This window comes from Papaver somniferum, unplaced genomic scaffold (genome assembly GCF_003573695.1).
Source record: "Papaver somniferum cultivar HN1 unplaced genomic scaffold, ASM357369v1 unplaced-scaffold_132, whole genome shotgun sequence".
Taxonomy (NCBI): Eukaryota; Viridiplantae; Streptophyta; class Magnoliopsida; order Ranunculales; family Papaveraceae; genus Papaver; species Papaver somniferum.
In genome coordinates this window covers 3,187,072-3,209,034 of record NW_020622381.1, presented here as the reverse complement: position 1 = coordinate 3,209,034, position 21,963 = coordinate 3,187,072, and positions in this window count along the sequence as shown.

Here is a 21,963-nt window from a genome sequence, read left to right as displayed (position 1 = left end):
ATTGTGAAAACTCACATACAGACATTATTTCACCGTGAATAATTGTCTACTTTCAACAGTTGTTCAAAATCAAAACATTAATTTTACAAAATATATATTTTAATGTGAAACCCACGTAACTTTGAAAATATATGTATTTTCTTTTTGCTCCTTCTCATGAGCATCCGTCTTTGAAACGAGAAGTGTATTTTCAAAAATTTATGAAGGCTCACATATCTAAAATAAACTTTTTCATGAAAGCTCATAGACAAAAAAATTTATTGCTAACAGACGCACGTCTATTCAAAAAAAAAAAACTTTTCTCTCGTACGAGCATCCACCTTTGAACCGAGAGTTTATTCCCTTTTGTGAAATCTCACATATTTTAAAAAGAAAATTTTGGCTTTCGTGAAAGCGCATAGACAAATATTTTATCACTAGACTCAGGTCTATTTTGTTTGTTTTTTAAACTAACGAACGAACGAACGTTTGTTCCTGCACATGGGTTTCCTCTTTTGGGCTTGGGTCCACAAACGCTAAACCGACCAAAATTGGGATTTTGATCGACCAAATCAGCAGTGCCTCATCTCTCCACGCTTATGAGATGACACTCTATCTTCCTATCAGGGTCCTTATCTGCGCATTTGCTCGTACATGACAAAATTGGAGCAAATTGAGGATTCTGAAACTACCTTTGTAGACTGAGTTCAACCACTGATCTTATCGAATGAAAATCACCATTTAATTCATATTGCGGAACATGTGTGTCTCTCACTATGCAGGGGACTTAATGTTGATGGTGGATTTTCAACAAAGGGAAAAACCGTAAAATCATGATACTGCATGTTTCTGAGTTGGCTTTAGGCATGTGACGATTCATATTTTACGAAGCCATGATGAATATGTTTCCTGAAAGGCCTCCACTAGCTGCGCGTTCAGTGACACGCATTTCATCATGTCCTCTATGTAGAATAACGTAATTGGGAGGTTCTCCGTAAGATTGAGAGAAACAACGCCTTCAGGACGTCGGTGACACTCACTGTTCCCTGACTACATGAGAGAGACCCGCCTCTACATAAAAGAACGATTGGGCGGTTCTCCGTAGATTGAGAGCAACAACGCCTTCAGGACGTCGGTGACACTCACTATTCCCTGACTATATAAAGAGACCATGTATAGATCCAAGCGGTTCTCCGTAGATTGAGAACAGCAACATCTTCAGGACTTCGGCAACTCGCTGTCTTCTGACTATACACCTTCGGAATGGGTATGACGCTTTAAATGGCTAATATCCCTTCTGTAATAGATTAATTCTGCCGTGATATTTACCACTGAATTCCCAGAATGATCTATTATTGCTCCTATTACATGGTCGAATCCACGTCCTGATCCCATGGAATGGCAATAATTATTGCTCCTATTCCATGGTCGAATCCATGACCTGATCCCATGGAATGGAAATGACAATTGCTCCTATTCCATGGTCGAATCCACGACCTGATCCCATGGAATGGAAATAACAGTTGCTCTTATTCCATGGTCGAATCCACGACCTGATCCCATGGAATGACAATAAACAATTGTATCATCTCATTATTCCGATTTCATGAGCGAATTCACGGCTAATCTCATGGAATGATAATAGATAATTTTATTAATCTGATTTCATGATTGAATCCACGGCTGATCTCATGAAATAGTAATATTTAATTACTCTGATTCTATGGTCGAATCCACAATCCCATGGAATGGTAATACTTAACTTTATTATTCCGAATTCATGATAGAATCCACGACTGATCCTATGAATTGATAATAGAACTACTCATTTTTATTGCTCAGTTTCATGAATTATTCTCCACTAAATTTCATAAACTAATAATAATACTCAACAAACGTGCATCTGGATTACCACTGAGTAGGCCCTACAAAAATGGTGCAAGTGTACTCGACAATGATGCATGACTGAGCACCCGGATGCATAAACGAGCATTCAAAAAACATGGACAGATGAGGGATCTTACGCAAAGCGGGAGAAAAATAATAAATATTAAAATAATGAAGAGGCGCTCATGGGGCCGGGCCCACCGGCCGGCCAGTCCCATGCCTCTTCCATTATTTTCCTTATTTTTGTTATTTCATGAACTCATGAAAACTCCTTGGTTTTAGCAACTTTCCTTGTTTTTGCAAAACTCATGAATTCTCCATAACTTCATGGATTCATGAAAAACAATATTATAAAATAGGAAAAGGTGTGCGGGACCGGGCAACATAGCAGGCCGGCCGTGCCCAAGTCGTGGCCGGTCCCACACCTCACAATCCCTAGCTTTTTATAATTATTATTCCTAAACTCATGAAACTTCTCTGTTTCAACGAAAACTCATGGATTCTCCATAATATCATGGTTTCATGAAAAATAATAATATAAAATTAGGGAAAGACGTGCGGGACCGGGCAACATTGCCGGCCGGCCATGCCCTATCCGTGGCCGACCCACACCTTGCAATCCCTAGTCTTTTATAATTATTATTTTCCTCAATTCATGAAACTCCTTGGTTTGAGAAAAATTCATGATTCCTTCATATTTTCTCAAATTTTGCTCGAATCATGCAAAACTAAAAGCCAACATGGTCACATGACCGGCTAGCCTCTCATAGCAATTTTAAATGTTCAAATGCCCTCATTTTAATATTTTTTACAAAATGTTGACCAATTGAGAATACATGCTCATTCCAACAAAAAATCAAGAATTTCAGTCAAGATGAAACTCTTCTGAAAATTCACAATGTTGCCCGAACGCACATCATAAAATTCTGAAACTCTCAGTATGGAGACACGGACACCACGACAACACGTGCATGCCTTCTTGACCGACTAGAGTCATACCTAGGTCTTGCACAAAGCCGGTCCCACACGTTTTCATAATTCTGACCTAATTTGCTCAATTGCTTATATTGGGCCCAAACTCTCTCCAACCAACCTGGGGATTGCTCAAACGACCAACAGCTGGTCCCGTGATCACCAAGAGCCGGCCCCATGCCCTCTTGGCTGGTCTCCCATCTTTCATACTTAGGTTTTATCACCTAATGCTGAACCCAACAATATTTCAATAAGTGATGAATCCAACATTTAATCATCGTTCTTTCACCAACTCTCCAACTGAGAACCGTGGTGCGTGCTCACTCGAGCACTGGGCACTACATGGACGCCATATCCCATGTGGTCGGTCCTCTCTATCACTCATGACCTATTTTCAGCGATTCATCAGTTAAAAAATAATTGATCTGAAATTAGGGTTTCGAATAAATGTTCTACGAATCATCATTAGGAGCAAGATTCAAACAATAATGAATTTATGATGGATTCAGCAACCAACATCTGAATTAATCATATAATTTTTGGTAATCTACCAATATTTTAATATTTTATTGGGTAACGTCACCAATAAATATTTCGTCGAGTTAAACAATACTTGCTCAGTTGCTCAAGTATTGATCCAGCTATCAATATTTAGTAATATTAGTAATTTGTCGAATTGAGCAATACTTGCTCAGTTGCACATCAAATTATCAACGTTCAGTATTTTGTCGAATTGGGCAATACTTGCTCAGTTGCACGTCAAAATTAGTAATTCGTCGAATTGAGCAATACTTGCTCAGTTGCTCGAATATTGATCCAGCTATCAATATTTAGTAATTCATCAATAATTTGTCTAATTGCGCAATACTTGCTCAATTGCACATCAAATTATCAATAATCATTAATTTTCGAATTGAGAAATACTTGCTCAGTTGCTCGTCAAATTCTCAATATTCAATAATTCGCTGAATTGAGCAATACTTGCTCAGTCGCTCAAATACTGGTCAATAATTCATCACTGAATCTAAAATATTGACATCATTTCAGAGAACTACATGTTCGATCCATGAATCGTTGAGCATTCATCACTCATGCTTGATTCAACAAAACCTAGACTCACTGTCTAATCAGTCAACGACTGACTAATTAATACACGTTTGTCATGCAGACTCCACGATTCGTGAGACATCAATCACGTCAAATTGGGGGATATCAATTAGGGTTTTGGTCTGGCGGCCTAAGCACGTTGATTCATCCACAACGAGAAATGTGAGTAAGTCGTGTCAACGGTTGAAGGAGTTAGCAAAGCAGTGGGTGCACGATCAGTCAAGTCTCTACACGACATGGAACTGAATTTACCACGATCTCCCACTTTCCCACTCTTTCACTCAATAAACCGTCACACTTACAGGGATCAAGGTGTTCACGACTCTGACAATATAAATAAGTCTCTGAATCCATGATTGAAGACAACGAATGATCACGAGCTATCAGCAATTGTCGAATTTCTCGAGTAACTACTCTCAAGAATGCATCAATCTATCAGAACTTATTCGAACTCACTAGTTCACCAAAAATTGCAGAAACCTTCAACACATCCACAATCCTTGATCATCATTGATCCCACACAATTCTCAGCTTCCCTCCTACAGATCAACCTATCTCCCTCTTTGTGACCGAATTGACTTTGGAACGGCCCTTGACTTGGTTTAGGACGGAGTCCTACAGATTGATTTCTCGAATCTAAGCACTCCCTTTGCAGTGCATCTGTGTGATGTTAAGCAGTTTGCTCGGTTGAGGAGTCTCGACAGCACGCTCGTCACTTCACTTCACTAAAAAACCAACGACTCGTTTTTCCCCATCTACACTTGGCTAAAGCGAAAGCTTACCAACACATATTTCGAGAAATAGATAGGCGAGATAAACTCGGCTCGAAATAAAAAATGTGTATAATCTAAGTTTATATAGCAAAATTGTCTCAAGATATGAGATAAAAATACTTTTGAGTGATAGATAAGTTCAAGTCTCCACATACCTTTTAGTCGACGAAGATCCACCGGTTCCTTGAGTAGTCCTTCATCTTGTATGATGATTGCCATGGAGTTCTTGAGCTCAACTACACTTTCTATCCTAGTCCGAGACCTTAGCTATAGTAGACTAGAAATTAAGACTTATAGTTTTGATCATTAACATTGACAAACATGCTTGAGATAGCAACGCATGCGAGTTAGACCGAGCAATGCTCTAACAATCCCCCCTTTGTCAATTTTAGTGACAAAACTATCAATACATATGGAATACAAAAAATAAATAAATTAACTTTTGTAGCTCCTATTCCACATGTCTAATCTTCAACATTACTTGAAATCTTCGTCACTTCCAAGTACTCCAATGATCCCAAAGGTTGTAAGTTCAGCATCATCGTTGTTAAAAATCCGTAGCTATAACAACGAGAAAACAAGAGTTCTCAATCATTGTTATACAGTGTCATAGTATCATTACACATCGTCAAAGTTCAATTGTATCACAACTTCAACAACAATACTATGGTGATATGTATCACTCCCCCTTAGTCAATACTCCATCTCACATGGAAACCACCCCCCTTACATAATGATCCGAAAACCATATGTATTTGTAGTGTGAACTACATATTAATTCTCCCCCTTTTTGTCAATAAAATTAGCAAAGGTACAAGAACGGGAGCCTAATGAAATTTCCGAAAGACACATTTCATGACCAAAAGAAAGTAAAATATCAACTTATTTTTATGCAATCATAAAGCCGAAGCTAAATTCATTCATCAAGGAGTTTATAAAGATACAAGATAACCCCTATAATATTCCACGGCCGCACTCTCGACAAATATTTGGCAATTAAGCACAAGTTCAATTAAGAACTCTCCCCCATAAAATGTCATTCTCGAAAGAACAACAAGAGCGACCTTAATTTCGAAAAAAAGAAGGATTTCTTTGGACATAACAAATCACATACAAGTATGAATTTGGATCCAAAAAACTCAATTAAATTAACCACAAGAGAACCCATGATTAATTTAATCGAAAATGCTCAACATAGGTGAACTTATGGAGACTCAAAAATATACAATTAGATTAATCACAAGAGAACCCATAATTAATCTAATCGAAATACACAAGGAAACTAATCACAAAAGTAATCAATTTAATTGGTCATGCTCGACATAAGAAAACTTACAGAGCAACAACTAAATAACCGAACAAGATGATTAATTTAGTTGAATATGCTCGACATAAAGTATCTCGCAGAACAACAACAAAGCTCATCATCAAAATAATCAATTTGTCCGTTTAGTGCTCAACATAAGACACTTTACGGAGCCTCACAGTAATACATAAAATATGGATCAGGGAAGATCAATACTGCGGAATACACAAGGATTCATTCTATTTTCCATCACTATTCGCATAACGACATTCAATAGACATAATCTTTGCAAACAAAAGATTTTAACCTATCTTCCATCAATAATTGACATAATAGGCTTAACTTTTGTATTTGTCAAAAGTCTATTCATTCTTTTATCAATACATGCATATCGACATACGAAAGACTTTACTTTTGACAAGGTATGGGACAATCATAGTTCACGAACGCAAACACACATATCCCATAATAATATTGCAATATATAAAACCATAAAGATTAATACTGCAAAAATCATCTTCCAAACAAATTTAGAATTTAAACCAATAAATCTAAAAACATGAAGATGAAAACGTTGGACATAGCTATTTGTAATCACAATAATGGTTATTCCAAACTCTAGTTATTCTTCTAAACAAAACAAGAAAATAGAAGATTTACTAGAAATACGACCTTTGAAGAATTATTTATCGTCCCTGAACTCCTTGTCGTCAACAGCCATTGGGACATTAGGTTCATTAAGGTAGGATTTTATATCAATAAACCTTCTTGGATGATGATGTCGAACCAGGGCATTCTGAATCTCATGAGTCTTATGCACAAAAGCCTTTATCTGTTGAATATCCTTTCGCATCTCCTTCAACACTTCAAGAACATCAGAAAACTTCTGAGAGGTTGAAGGAACAACTCTTGGCTTCCTCACATTCCTTCTTTTTCTTTTCAAGATAGGAGATAACGAAGATTTCTCTTTTTCCTTCATGATTAATGGCTTAACAATCATATTAATATCTTTTTCATCAGAAGACATCACACTTGGAGTATCCATAACGTATGGGTTTGTGAGAGGAAATCACAAATTGAACTCAACAAGTAGTCTTGAGATAAAAAGAGGTTTTGAGGAAGGAAAAAGGAATGTAGGGTTTTGAAACCTTTAAACAGGTTTGTACACGTCCAACTCACAACCCTATAAAGAGTAGAATTGTCGATAATAACCCTCTTTTATTGATAGACAGGGAAGAAAATAAACTAAGAAAAGAAGAGAAAAAAAAACTTTTCCTAAATCCTGAGAGGTACAAAATCATTGTCTCTTTTGATCAGGCACATGACACAAGATTTCCAAAACAACACAATCAAGTTGCGTTACGGTGAACAACAATTTGTCCACCATTTTCCTCTTGAGAGGAATCCACAGACCTCTGTCATTCAAAAAGATTCGACCATACTTTCTTCTCTAATAGTCTTGGTTTATCCTTGGAAACTAACTTCTTAGACGAAGATAAAATCCTACATACCTCAGCGGTCTTCTGAGCAAGTTTAAGCTTATTTGCTAAACACATGTTGACGTGCCTCAATTGGTGTTTGTACTTGTAACACTTTGAAAGTTCATGACCCTTTATATAACAACACGAGCACGTCAAACTAGGAGGCTTCTGAGATGTGCACGCAGCTAGACACATGCTGGAACCTGAAACATTACAAACAGAGTTTCCAAGAAATGGGTCAATTTTTTCTTCCAGATTAGTTGGGTTCTCTTCTGAAAGAATATCGAGATTGATGTATGTATTGCTACAGTTATCAAAATCAATATTTTCACCAAGAAGTGCAACACTTGATTTCTCGTCTTCATTAGAATCATAGTTGTCAGACATTTCATCAAGAGTTGCAGCAAGACCTTTGTTCCCGGTGTATTTTCTACGATTTGGGCAATCGTTTGCAAAATGACCAAATCCCTTACACTTAAAGCAATGAGGCATATCCTCATCATCAGTTTCATCTGTTTTCCTATTTTTAGGAGGAATACGATTATGAGGTTTAACAGATGCTTTAGGCTTATCTCTGGAGAACCGTTTACTTCTCTTCAACAGAAGATCCCTAAACTATCTTGTGATCATCGAGACCGACTTGTCAAGATCTTCATCTGATGAATCTGTCTCGGAGTGATCATCTTCAGAGATATACACTTTTTTTACTCTTATCAAGTAATTTAGTGTCCTTTTTTGCATTGAACGCAATATCCTTAGTTTTGGATGAATGTTCGTGACCAAAGATCTTAAGCTTCCCAACCAGCGTATTTCTGGAGAGATTAGCAAGGTTATTTCCCTCAACGATGGCATGCTTCTTAGAGTCGTATCTAGATGGCAGAGATCTGAGAATTTTCATCACAATGTCCTTTTCAGGAATAATCTTACCCAATGCAAAAGATGCATTAAAATTTTCAGACACTCTGTGATTAAACTCATCAAATGTATCTTCATCTGCCATATGAATTTTTTCCCAATCGGAATTAAGGTTTTGAAGCCTAGCTTCTTTTTCACTGGAGTTACCTTCGAATAAGGTTTCTAAGATATCCCACGCATCTTTAGACCTCGTGCAATTTGACACGTGGTGCTGAAGATTTGAGGTAATGGCATTCAAACCGTCGGAATTTCTCTTTGTAGCATTTATCTCGGAAGGGGTGTATTCACCAATATCTTTGGGAACGTTTACATCTCCAACTGCCACGGCGGGAGCATTATAGCCATTAACAACATATACCCATTATTGAAAATCACGTGCTTAAAGAAAAGCTCGCATATCAATTTTCCACCATAAGTAATTAGAGCCATCGAATACTGGTGGTACGTTAATTGAGATAGCACCTCTTTCCATAGAGTCAGATCGCTACAAACACAGACTTGTATGGTCTTAAACGTGTTTGCCTGCTCTGATACCAATTGAAAAAGCGGGGGTACAACAACCACACCCAATATTTATCTTAGCAATCTGTATGGACAAACTCCAATATACTTTCTAGAGAATCAACTAGACAGTCAGACTCAATCTAGATAAAAAGTATATGAAAGAGTTTATATCTCAATCTCTCGATTTGATATATACTCAAGCAAATAGAAATCTGCGAGTCTTTATCAAATACTAGAGAGATAACTTGGATGGTACCAAAGACCAATATCCAAGTATCAATCAATTTAAATCAACAACCAAAAGGTCGGATATTCTAATTGATTGAACAACGCACAACCTGTGATATTTCAATTATATAACAAAATATAATGCAGAAAAGAAATAACACAGACACCAGAATTTTATTAACGAGGAAACCGCAAATGCAGAAAAACCCCGGGACCTAGTCCAGTTTGAACACACACTGTATTAAGCCGTTACAGACACTAGCCTACTACAAATTAACTTCGGTCTGGACTGTAGTTGAACCCCAATCAATCTCACACTGATCCAAGGTACAGTTATGCTCCTACGTCTCTGATCCCAGCAGGATACTACGCACTTGATTCCCTTAACTGATCTCACCCACAACTAAGAGTTGCTACGACCCAAAGTCGAAGACTTTAGTAAACAAATATGTATCACAGAAAAGTCTACGGTAATAGATAAATCTGTCTCCCACGAATATACCTACAAGTTTTGTTCCGTCTTTTGATAAATCAAGGTGAACAGGAACCAATTGATAACCCGGAATTATATTCCCGAAGAACAGCCTAGTATTATCAATCACCTCACAATAATCTTAATCGACGCAGCGAAAAAGGATATTGCGGAATCACAAACGATGAGACGAAGTGTTTGTGATTTCTTTTATATCTTGCCTATCGGAGTTATCAATCTCAAGCCAATTATTATAATTGTACTCGTACGACAGAAACAACAAGATCAGATCACAAAACTACAAAAAAGTAGTATCGGTCTGGCTTCACAATCCCAATGAAGTCTTTAAGTCGTTAACCTGGTTTAGAAGAAGAAACCAAAGGTTAACGGAGAATCGACTCTAGCTTAGCACAACTAGTATCACACAAAAGGTGTGGGGATTAGTTTTCCCAGTTGCTAGGGTTCTCCCTTATATAGTCTTTCAAATCAGGGTTTGCAATCAATGTTAGCTTGATAACAAAGCATTCAATATTCACCATTAGATGAAAACCTGATTAGATTCAAGATAATATCTTTCAACCGTTAGATCGAAAACTAGCTTGTTACACACAAATGAAATGCACGTTTATAGGCTTGTGTAACCGTACCCAAACTTGTACATTTATTGGTTCAAAAATAGTCAACCAAATGGTTAGACATATGATCACTTTCATATCAACCATATTCTTCTTCACCATAACTAGTTCAAGTGACTCAAATGAACTAGTTAGAGAGTTGTTCAATTGCAAAGAAATCTTATGTAACTACACAAGACACAATTGAAGCAAAACGATTTGATTCACTCGAATCGGTTCATGAACTATATAGCCACGGTTTGCAATTTGCATTCCTTAATTTATATAAGAATAAGTTCACAAACATCGTTTTTAGATATAACCTACTCAAGTTCGCGGACATAAGTTCCCGGACGGAGTTCAAAAACTCCAGCAGAATTTCTCGGGTCGAGAACTTTCGCTAATTTGCGGACTGAGTTCGCGGACTTGGCTCACGCCACTATTCCGATTCTCTTGATCAACAAAGTTCGCAAACTTCGGTTCAAGGAATAAGGACTTATAGATATATGTGTTTCAAAAACAATGCTTATATCCTCCAATGGTTATATAATCTAATCTCTCATTTCAATCATTGATACATTCTTAGAGGACGTTGATATTCTATAGTTGTTATTCACAAACTATTTTTCGTCAAAGTAAGCAATTTTCAAAGTGATTGAAACTTGTCATGACTTTCTTCACTAGGTAAAGATGAACTTGGCTAAAGAGAAAGCTTATCAACACATATTTCGAGAAATAGATAGGCGAGATAAACTCGACTCGAAATAGAAAATGTGTATAATCTAAGTCTATATAGCAAAACGACTTTTGTCTCAAGATAGGAGATAAATAGACTTTTGAGTGATAGATAAGTTCAAGTCTCCACATACCTTTTAGTCGATGAAGATCCACCGGTTCCTTGAGTAGTCCTTCGTCTTATATGATGATTTCCATGGAGTTCTTGAGCTCAACTACACTTTCTATCCTAGTCCGAGACCTTAGCTATAGTAGACTAGAAATCAAGACTTATAGTTTTGATCACTAACATTGACAAACATGCTTGAGATAGCAACGCATGCGAGTTCGACCGAGCAATACTCTAACACAAACCACCCTCATTCCCTCTCAAGAGAGGAAATTTTTTCTCTTGATGCTGAACATGACGCTCTTTCCAATCTCAAAATGAAAAGCAAACCTTGCGATGACACTAGAAAACATACTTGTGCTGCTAAATCATCTTTGGCCAACATAATGGTGGTTCCACCAGAAACTCTTAAATCTCCAGAGACGGACTATAAAAATATATGCCCGCATATCACCAATCTTGATGGTTTCCCACCAATCATTAATCATAACCAGAAAGACCACTCTCACCACCTTGTTAACTCTTATGGGAATTTTCTTGAACTATTTGTTTAATCCTTGGCAAATCATAATGTCTGCAATAATTTTTTTATGAGGCTGCCTCTTTGGATCTAAATTCCACACAAGGATATCATACAAGTGTTGAATCATCCAACTCTTAGCTAATGGTAGTGTTAATCCTACTAATCAGGTATTTTCTCCTTCTATTTTCTTCACACAATATGAGTTATCCCCTTCTACTGCTGCTAATTTTCCTCCTTTAAAACATGTAAACAATATCAATATGCTTTGCTGGAATCTTATAGGTTATTGCAAGAAGTCGGCTAATAAAGAATCCAACATTCTCCTAAGGGATATCAATCCACATATTCTGTCTGAGACCAAGATGAAGAAGTTGCTGCTAGAAATTTAAAAATCTAGGTTTTCCATGTGATTTTAGTTTCCTTGCATTGGTAGAAGTGGCAATCTAGTTCTAGCCTGGAAACAAAAATTGGATTTCAGCATTATCTCCTCTAGATTTGGAGACATCTATGCTTCCTCTTACGACATTATACATTCCAAACTTTGTCACTTGCACTTTGTATGTGGTGAACCAAACCAAACCCTTAGAAATCCTTTTTGGTTTATTCAAAATGATTTGCTTCTTTTGTTGGTGACTTTAATGCCCTCTTAGGTATTGAGGACAAGAGTGGTATTCTTTAAGTTGATGATAACGATTTCTTGAATCTTAGGAATTTTTGTTCTGTCTTTGATTTGCATGATCCTGAATTCTCTAGTCCTAGATTTACTTGGTCTGATATACAAAGTGGTACAGACTTGATTTTTTAAAGGCTTTATAGGTGTCTTATAAACCATAATGCTGAAATCTTGTTCCCTAAATTTGTGTTAATAATATCCCTATGGATTCTTCTGATCATTGTCTCATGCATATAAGTTTCAATTATGATGGTGACTGCATGCCTAAACCTTTACATTGTATGGCTATGTGGATTGTTGATCCTACACGTAGGGATATCATAGTTAATTCTTGTTCCATCATGTGGTTGACTTTCTTTCCTACAACCTAAAAGTTAGGCTCCTAAATATCAAGAAAGGTTCGAGAGAATGGAATATAAATTCTTTCGTAATATTCAAACTAAAATATCTACCACTAGAGAGGATCTTAAGGAAATCTATCTTGTTGATCCATCTGACTTCATATCCATCCTTAGATTTAGAGCTAGACTTGGTTTTTTGTACTTTTTAGAGGAATTATATTGAAAAGATACGTCCAGAGGTGTTTGGATCTTGGAAGGGGATAGAAATACCCCATATTTCAATAGGATCACTCTTTACAAAAAGAAAAAGAGAAATAAATACTATCAGCTGGATTAAAGATAACTTCGGTACCATTCTAACTGATAGAAGTAACATTAGAAAGGCAATTAGAGAAACTAGTAATCATTCTATTACATTCACTAGAAATCATTGATTAGGTTTGTGTCAATCAAGAGAGTTCATCACTAAAGTTTTGGTTCGCCGTTTCTCTAAGTTTGGTGTGTTACTACATCGAGAAGAAAGTCGTTGTATCCTGGGAGACAAACATCGATAATCCGTAAGCACCATTGCGAGGTGAATCTATCTTAAGGCTATAGGATATAATCATTGCCTCGACTTTGATTTGATCTAATTGGGTTTGCCTTTCTCTTCTTCTATGTTTGTTTTATTACAGTTTATACACAAGATTGCCAACAATAAATGTTTCGTGATGTGGGTTTGACTGTTTATTTTTGATATGTCACAGAAACTCGGGTTGTGTTTGAATAGAAATGGTGGTTGCAGCAGATTTTGAAGTTGAATGGAGAATAAGTTGTTGCTGCTAGAATGGATGAAGAAAAATACAGCGCGAGGGGTTAGGTGTAAATCAGGACCGTATGCTAAATTGTTTTGATTGTAACCATTGGATCCTAGACCCAATTCAGGGGTACATTTGTAAACTTAGAATTTTGTAATATTTTTATTTTATAAAATTAATTAAAGTCTGGTCATAAACGGTCAATGAAGGTCAACGTTTTATTCAAGTACCAAACGCCAAGCTGGGCAAATGTTAGACCAAACTCAAAAGTTTGACAAAACCTGAGTACCAAAAACAAAATAACCCTTTTTTGAAGCTTTGTTTGCTTATATTGATGAACTTACTAGACTTGAGATTTTCCAGAGTATAAAGATTTGTAAAAATGCATAACCCATTACTCACTTATTGTTTGATGATGATTGTTTACTTTTTTCTAAGGTCACCTTCCAGGATTTCCATAACTATGGAGATTGTCTTCATAAGTATTGTTCAACCTTTGGGTAGAAAATAAATTTTGACAAGTTAGTATCCTTTTCAGCAAAGACCTTCCAACTTAGCTTGTCAATCAGTTGTCTAATACCCTGAATATTTATTCCATAGACTTAGGAGAAAAGTACTTCACTACCCATATTAGTTTTCAGAAATCTAAAATTCAGAGTATATAAGTATACTACGGTTTATTGATACTATAATTACCTCCTGATACCACAAACATCTATCTCAAGCTTCTAAAACCTCCCATGTTAAGCATGTGGGTGAAGCTATCCCCATTTATCATATGGTAACTTTTCTTATCCCAAAAGCTCTATGTAGGACAATGGATTCTTATTTATGTAAATTCTGGTGGGGAGAAACTCTTGACCCCCAAAGACAGGAAACTGCATCTGTTTAGGTGAGACGCTCTTTGTTCCCCTAAAACTGAGTGTGGTTTGTGCTTCAGAATGGTTGAATTAAATAATCTTGATGTGCTAGCTAGAAATGCCTAGAAAATGGTTGGAAGGTGTTGTCCTCAAGGTTAGATACTTCCTTAATACTGATTTCCTAAATGCCAAATGCATGCCCCTCTTCCCGGTCCTGAACTTGGAGATGTCTTCATACCGTTAAGGAGCTCATTAAATCCTTTGTCCCCTGTATTATGGGAAATATGCAGTTCATTTGACCCTTGGTATGGTAATTGGATCCATGTTCTGGGATATGTTATGCCCAACCCTCTCGTCCCCCAAAACCCTTGTCTTAGAGTCTCTTATTTTATTGATCTTGATGCTAGATCTTGGAATATTATAAGGTTAAATACTCATTTTCACAATGCTTCTATAGAGAAGATTGTCACCATTTCCTTAAGCCAGCTACGCACTCCTGGTATGAGAGTTTCAGATCTTTCAAAGAATGGTAAATTTATAACTAAATTTGCTTACTTGGGTCTTAGAGGTCTCAGACCTCCCCCAAGCAACACTCTTTGGAAGTACATTTGGAAACTTAGAGTCCCTCATCTTATCCATATTTTTATCTAGAAAGCTGCTAGACATGCTTTACCTACTAGAATCATTCTGCAAACCAGAATGCCAATCCATATTTTATATGCCATAGACGTCTATCTTCTAATGAGTCTTCTATGCATGCTTTGGTACTATGTCCCTTTGCTGCCTTTGTTTGGTCGTCTTCTCTTATGTGTTTACCTTTAATAGCTTTGTTAGTTCTTCTCTGCATGATTGGTTATGAAAATACGAGGGTACCCAAATATACCTCAATCTAAAAGATTTCCACCTATAAGTCCTTTCTCCAAAAGTGATTGTCTATGGACTGAGTCGAGACAATACAACTAATCGGTTCACACTTCGTGTGATCGTCTATGGATACGAGATCGAGACAATACGACACCAAGATAACTTATGTGATTGACTATGGATACAAGATCTAGACAATACAACAACGAAGTATGTTTACTTGATAAAGGTTCGGACTTAACCAAACACAATAGGATTGTTATCAAGTAAATATGAATTAACGTTTGTTTATTTTACTTGTAATTATAATAAAACAATTATAATTTCGGAAATAGAAAAGTAAAAGACACAGCAAGATTATGTTAACGAGGAAACTGAAAATGTAGAAAACCCCCGGGACCTTGTCCAGGATTGAATACTCTCAGGTTTAAGTCGCTATACAAAATTTAAACCAACTTCGTATAGTTGAGACCAAGCAACTAAACCTATAATTCACCTAGTCCGACTGGATCCCTGCGCCTCCAACTTGCAATAAGTCACGCACTTGGAACAATTTCTTTGGTTCGTATTCCAAACAGTAAATGAACAACAAATATGTTCGGTAAAAACTCTTTTCAACCAAGTGATATGAGTTTGAAAAAAGGCTCTTCCATTTATCCCAATAAACTCCTTTGTCAGGTCCTTAGATCTATCTTTTTTTGAACAACTACCAAAGTAATTGTAAGATTATGCAATCAATACTTTTAATCACAAAGAATTGTATTGATGCCGATCTACTCAACTAATCAATCCAATCTATCACAAAGATAAACCGATTATAGTTGGATCCTTTTCCAGCCGAAACAAGTATTGTGCACACCAAAGATTATGAACCCGAATCAGAAATCTTTTTCGTCTTCAAATCTTCTTAGATCTTCAATAAACACCTGCACACAATCAACTTGAATCTCTTGTGATCAATCACACACAGAACAGAGTCTGTTAACAATAGATTATCACAAGACGTCTTTAGATCTATAAACATTCTAAAGATCCCCGTCGAAACTTCGATCTAGTTTGAGTGAATCTTATATCAAAAGAGAAGATTCTCAAGCATAAACAAACTAGGTGCAATCAAAGTTCAACAACCATCAGTCAATCAAATCAATCGAAAACTAATAATAAACAACAAGTATCTAGTTTCCCACCAACGATACTAATAGAGCTTCACAATCCCAAAGGAGTCTTTAAACTGAGAGGTCGTAAGAGATTTCGCGTAATTAGGTTACTTTCCTCTCTGAATAGGCGGCTCCACCGGTAACAACACAACTAGGTAGTTTTGCTGGCTCTGAGGATTAGTTTGCTAGAAATGCAAACTTCAATATTTATAGACCAAAGAAGTTTGTACACCAAGGAATTTCCAAAATCGAATATTCTCAAAGATATATAATAAAGCCAAGAACGGTTTTCATAATTCCTGGAAATGCTGTGTCCAATTAATGACTGAAATCTCAGTAGAAATATCCAATTAGTAAATGCACATCACTAATTTTTATTCTCTAAAGATATGCACTTTAATTGCTGGAAATTAAAAAGAATATAAAAACTAAAAACCTTAATTAAAAGAATCTCAATTTATTTCGATCCGGGATTCTCCTTTAGTTATTAAGGAATATCTTTGAACAATAAAATATAAGAGTTACTGCACATGTTCAAAGTATGTCGACATCTTACTTTGTAAATCCTTTTTCATATTTATAATCTTGAAACCGATTTGCCACACTTCCAAACAAGTTTAGAATTGGTTCATCTAACTTCCAAGATCTATGTGATTGATTATCCTATCAAATCACCATTAATGGGTTTCACGGTTCTACCTCAACAAAAAGTTTTCGTTCTACCTCCAAGTGGGTATTAGGATCGGTTACACTAGTTACCATAAAATGGCTAACTAAGTACTAGGATCGGTTACCACTTCTTATGGTAAAACTTATGATCGGTTGACCAAGTTATAGGATCGGTTACACCAACTTACTAAAACTTGTTAAACCTCTTACAATGATCGATTACACTCTCTCTTGTGATCATTCACACCTCTTACTAGGATCGGTTACCCAATGGCTAGTATTTAGTCACACCAAATTCAAGATATCGATCTTACCATCTTAGGTGATTACTTAAGATCGGTTTCACTAATAAAAGTCATACCAATACAAAAGTCAGGCCTTGTGAATAGTTTTACCAAGATACATAAACAAGTTATGAGCGGTTATACTAAACACACATATTGGTAATTCAAAAGATTTGCAATGAATAACAATACAATAAGCCTAACGATTTCCCTTTCGATTCACAAAACAATTTTATGAATTTACTTCCTTTAAATGAATGTAAAACATTGTTTCCTAGGGCGAAATCTTCACTCATACCCGTACAGAATCACAATACCATTCATACGATTATGTCGACGTCTTATATACGAAGTTCAAAATATAGACGTTATACTTCGCATTGTAATTCCTTAATACTATGTCTAACTAGAGTATAATCATTCATATCTTCGCAGTTATCTTTTCAATATGCACAACTTGAAAGATATTCGTTAGGGAATGAAACAGTTCAAGTCAAATATTACTAACCTCAAGTGGAAGGATGATGTCGTCGTTGTAGCTCCTTACTTCTTCACATTCTTCAAGTCTTCACGTAATACTTGTAATGTCTCATATCCTAATACTTTCAAGCTAACCTACACGAAGTTTACTCTAGTAAATAATCAAGCGACTCTTTAAATGAGATTTGTTTCACTAAAATATGACAACCAAACTTGACATACCAACGCTTGGTGGGTTCAACCAAGCTATGCTCTAACAGGTTAGTTCGTGTTAATGTTGTAATTTGTGTATCTGAAGAGCCTAAAAAATTGTTCGTTGCTTTAATGTGGTCTTTCTGGAGTTGTAGAAACAACCTTACTTTTGATATAAAAAAAAAACATAAAGAAAATCCTTCTGTTGTAATTGTTAAATCTAGAGCCATGATTTTTTTAAGAATCCCTCATACTATTTCTCTATTTGTTAATGTGATTGGTGTTGTAACTTGGATGCCTCTCCCTCCTGACTGGATTAAATGTGATATTGATAGTGGTTTTGATTGTATCTCCATGGATAATGATGCAGGCTACATAATGCGCGACTCGACAGGCAAACCTTCCTTTTGTGCTGCTATTACTTTTGAAGTTTACTTTTGTTTCTTGTAATGCAGAAGTGGAAACTGTAGATCATCTCTTTATACTCTACAATTGGGTTGGTCACATTTGGGACGGATTTATATATTCTTTACAGGTGTCGTGGGTTATGGAGAATGATATCAAGGAGATGCTAGTGAGTTGGAGTATTCACAATGTGGCAAGGCGTGGGAAAATAGTGTGGAAGCTTCTTCCCTTCGCGATTTTATGGATAGTTTGGTTGGAGAGAAATAACAGGGTGCATGGAGGAAGACATAAATCCAAAGATGAACTGGTGCATACGGTAAAGTTGAACAGTTGCTTGTGAAACATGAAAAGGAAGATTTTTCGTGCTTCTCAATGGATCAAATGATTCATAACTGGGATGAAGTTGTTGTTATGTAAGTGAGGTTTTTTCTTTCTTTATTTTGGTTGATCGTTTGATCATGTTGTACATTCCATTGTAACTATCCCTGTACTCTTTTTTCATTTTCCAATATATCGTTTTTTCCTCAAAAAAAAAAAAAAAAAGAAGAAGAAGAAGCAGAAACCGGGGTCACTTGGGATGTGTTGAAGAAGGCAGTGTAACTTCAACTTACATATATCATTGTGGAAAGTGATGCCAAGAAATCCATCGACCAATTTCAATTGGAAATTTTAAGGGAAGTCAACGAGCAAGTATTTTGTTAAAGACATATCTCTTTTCAGCTCAAGTCTTGTAGCTTGTATTTTTTCCTTATTTTGTTTCTGATCTGGATCTCCTATTTGGCTTCTGCTAGCTGTTCATGTATACCTAGAAAAGTTGCTTATGAAAAATAAAATAAAAAATATGAGTATAAAATTTATGGGTTGGGATCGCTTGACAAAATGGTTTGACAACCTTCTTTAACAAAATAATTAGACCGTTGGATGACAGTTATCCAGTGGACCCTATTAATACTGACATGGCCCATAACTACTTTCCTTCCTCTAGACGGCTCAAATTAGCGGAGCTAAGAAAATATTAAAGGAAAAACTTGAAACACAACCTATATTTTATTTACATCCTTTTGCACCATCCATCAGGATCTTTATTCTTCGATGGCAAGCTGCAAACTCTTGGCTACTATTTAGGCTTCTCATATATGATTATGTTCAACTTGTAATTTTTTTTATTCATTTTCATAATTATGGATTTCCAAAAAATTCTTCTAGTTTTAGAAGATGCTCTTCTTCGTGTTCTTGAATCATCCATGAGTTTACTGATAGATTATGATCTAATAATTCCAACATATTCAACTATACTTATAGGTTGAGTTTTAATTGATTGAATACCAACTGATCCGATCTTCATACTTATTACTTCTAATCTGTACAATTTAAGCAATTTTTGTTCTCGTAGGTTGTAACATATCAGTTTATAATTTTAAATCACCAGCCATGATCCCTATAGAAGAAAATGGCAACATCCAATGTATGTGTGAGTGCACTGACATGATCATTACTTTACACGTACATTCTAGAGGAAAGATTTGACGAACTAATAGCAAAGTTGATAAAGACAGAGTACTCTTGTATGACGAGAAGCAGGTGAAGAAGTATAATTAAACCTAAAGAAAAAAAAATTCTGAAGTTAGGAATGCACAAAAAAATATGAGTTGTATATAGTTTTTCCTTTCGAATGTATCTTTTTGGTTCAGCTAATTCTTAGCCGGAGATGGAGTAGTTATAGGCTACGACATCACTAACAAGGGCCATTAAATATCTCTCATCCGGTGGTTAACAAATTTGTCAAGATGTTTTGTCAAACAATTTTGTCACATGATCCCGACCCAAAATTTATTCTAATTTTCTACGAGTGTTCAAGTACTTTAATTAATAAATTTACAAAAATATTGTTTGTGAGTTTAATATAGAAATCTATTATAGGGTTCCAAGGATTTGGTTTTGAGGCTCCTATGGATTCAACTATCCTAAATATGGATGAGGGACATCTAATACAGGGATTCCAAACCTAAATCTAATTAATATAAGGGCTCCAAACCTAAATTTAATTAATATAGGGATTTCAAACCTAATTTTTTCAATCCTTAATTTAATCAAAACTAAACCTAAACTAAAAAGGAAAAAAACGCCTCCTTCTCTTCTTCTACTCCGCCTCTTCTTGCTCTCTTATCGTCATGCATCGTCTCTTCTCTTTTTATCCATTTTTTTTCTTTAACGATGATAATTATCGATTTTAAGCCAGTAATGACTTAAGCTAGGTAAGAATCCATAAATCCACATATTTTTTTTGCAAAAATATATCAGATTTTGATCAAAATTAGAGATCTAAATTGGTTTCTCGAGTGAATAGGTTAGGAAACCAATATTTTCCCTACCGTAAATATATTTTATAGTAAGGAAACCCAACCGTATGTCAAATTTTCAGAAAAAATATCAAAAATTTTCTAACCGTAAGTTGTCCAGATGTTTGTTACGGTTGGGAAACCTAACCGTAACTTACCCAGACTTTTTCTTCGGTTGGGAAAATATGAACTCGCAACCGTATGTTTTATATACGGTTAGGTTTTCCAACCGTAACTTCAATTTTCAAAAAAAAATAAATCCATGAGTTTTTGATTCTGGTTTTCAAATATTAACAATAAATCAAATAATTAGTCTAATTTTATTACTAATCTTATCATAAATTTTGTTTAATTTAGTTAACCTAATTACTAACATTAATTAATCATTGGGGTAATGGTTTTTGTATATCACTGTTTGATGACCCGATTTTTTGTCATCTTGTCAAAACTAAAATCTTGGAGCCCTATAATAGGTTTCTTAAGATAACATGCTGACATGCAGCGATTACCACTTCAAATACGTGTCAAAATAGTAACATTTGTTGGCGTACAATATTTGTGTTTGTTTTTTTTTGAAGCAAGCGTACAATGTATATGTACCCGTATACTAGTATACTGCACGTGCTTCCCCTTCTACCCACTGTACGCATAAAAGTTCAAAAATCAGCCATTGCCTTAATGGGACCTGCTCTATTCCTAGTCTTAAAATCTCTAGTTCATTTCTTACTTTTACGGTTTTGGCCACATATAATTTTAAACATTTTGGACAAAAGCTCTAAAATTAAGGGCAAAGTTGGGTTTTGAAAATTAATAGCTTCATTCACTATTCACTTACTGTGGCAATGGGAGTTCTCTTTATATATAGTAACAGATTTTTAACGAGAGCGTGAATACTGACTAAAATTTGGAAAATAAGGAATTATTTTTGCTGAGATAAGGACATGAAAATAAGCAATGGATAATGTATCTTGCGTGGCAGGATCCTCTAATTTATCAACATTGCACTCACCTGCGTAGAAGGAAAGAAACGGGACCAGAGTTAGCAAATTGCCATCGAAAATATGAGACAGGACAAAAACGAACAGGGACCGCACTTGCCGAATGAATGATTGAACTCGGCTCTCTTTTGAGACTTTGATTAGTTGTTTGTGCAAGGAAGAATCCTATTTTGTCTATTGGTTTCGCATCTTCACTTGAAGCGTCCATCATCGTCTTCCTAAGTAGATAGACTTGGACGTGATTTTGGTGCTTTTTTGGGAGGGTCTTTCTTGGCTTTTATCAGTATCACAGTTGACGC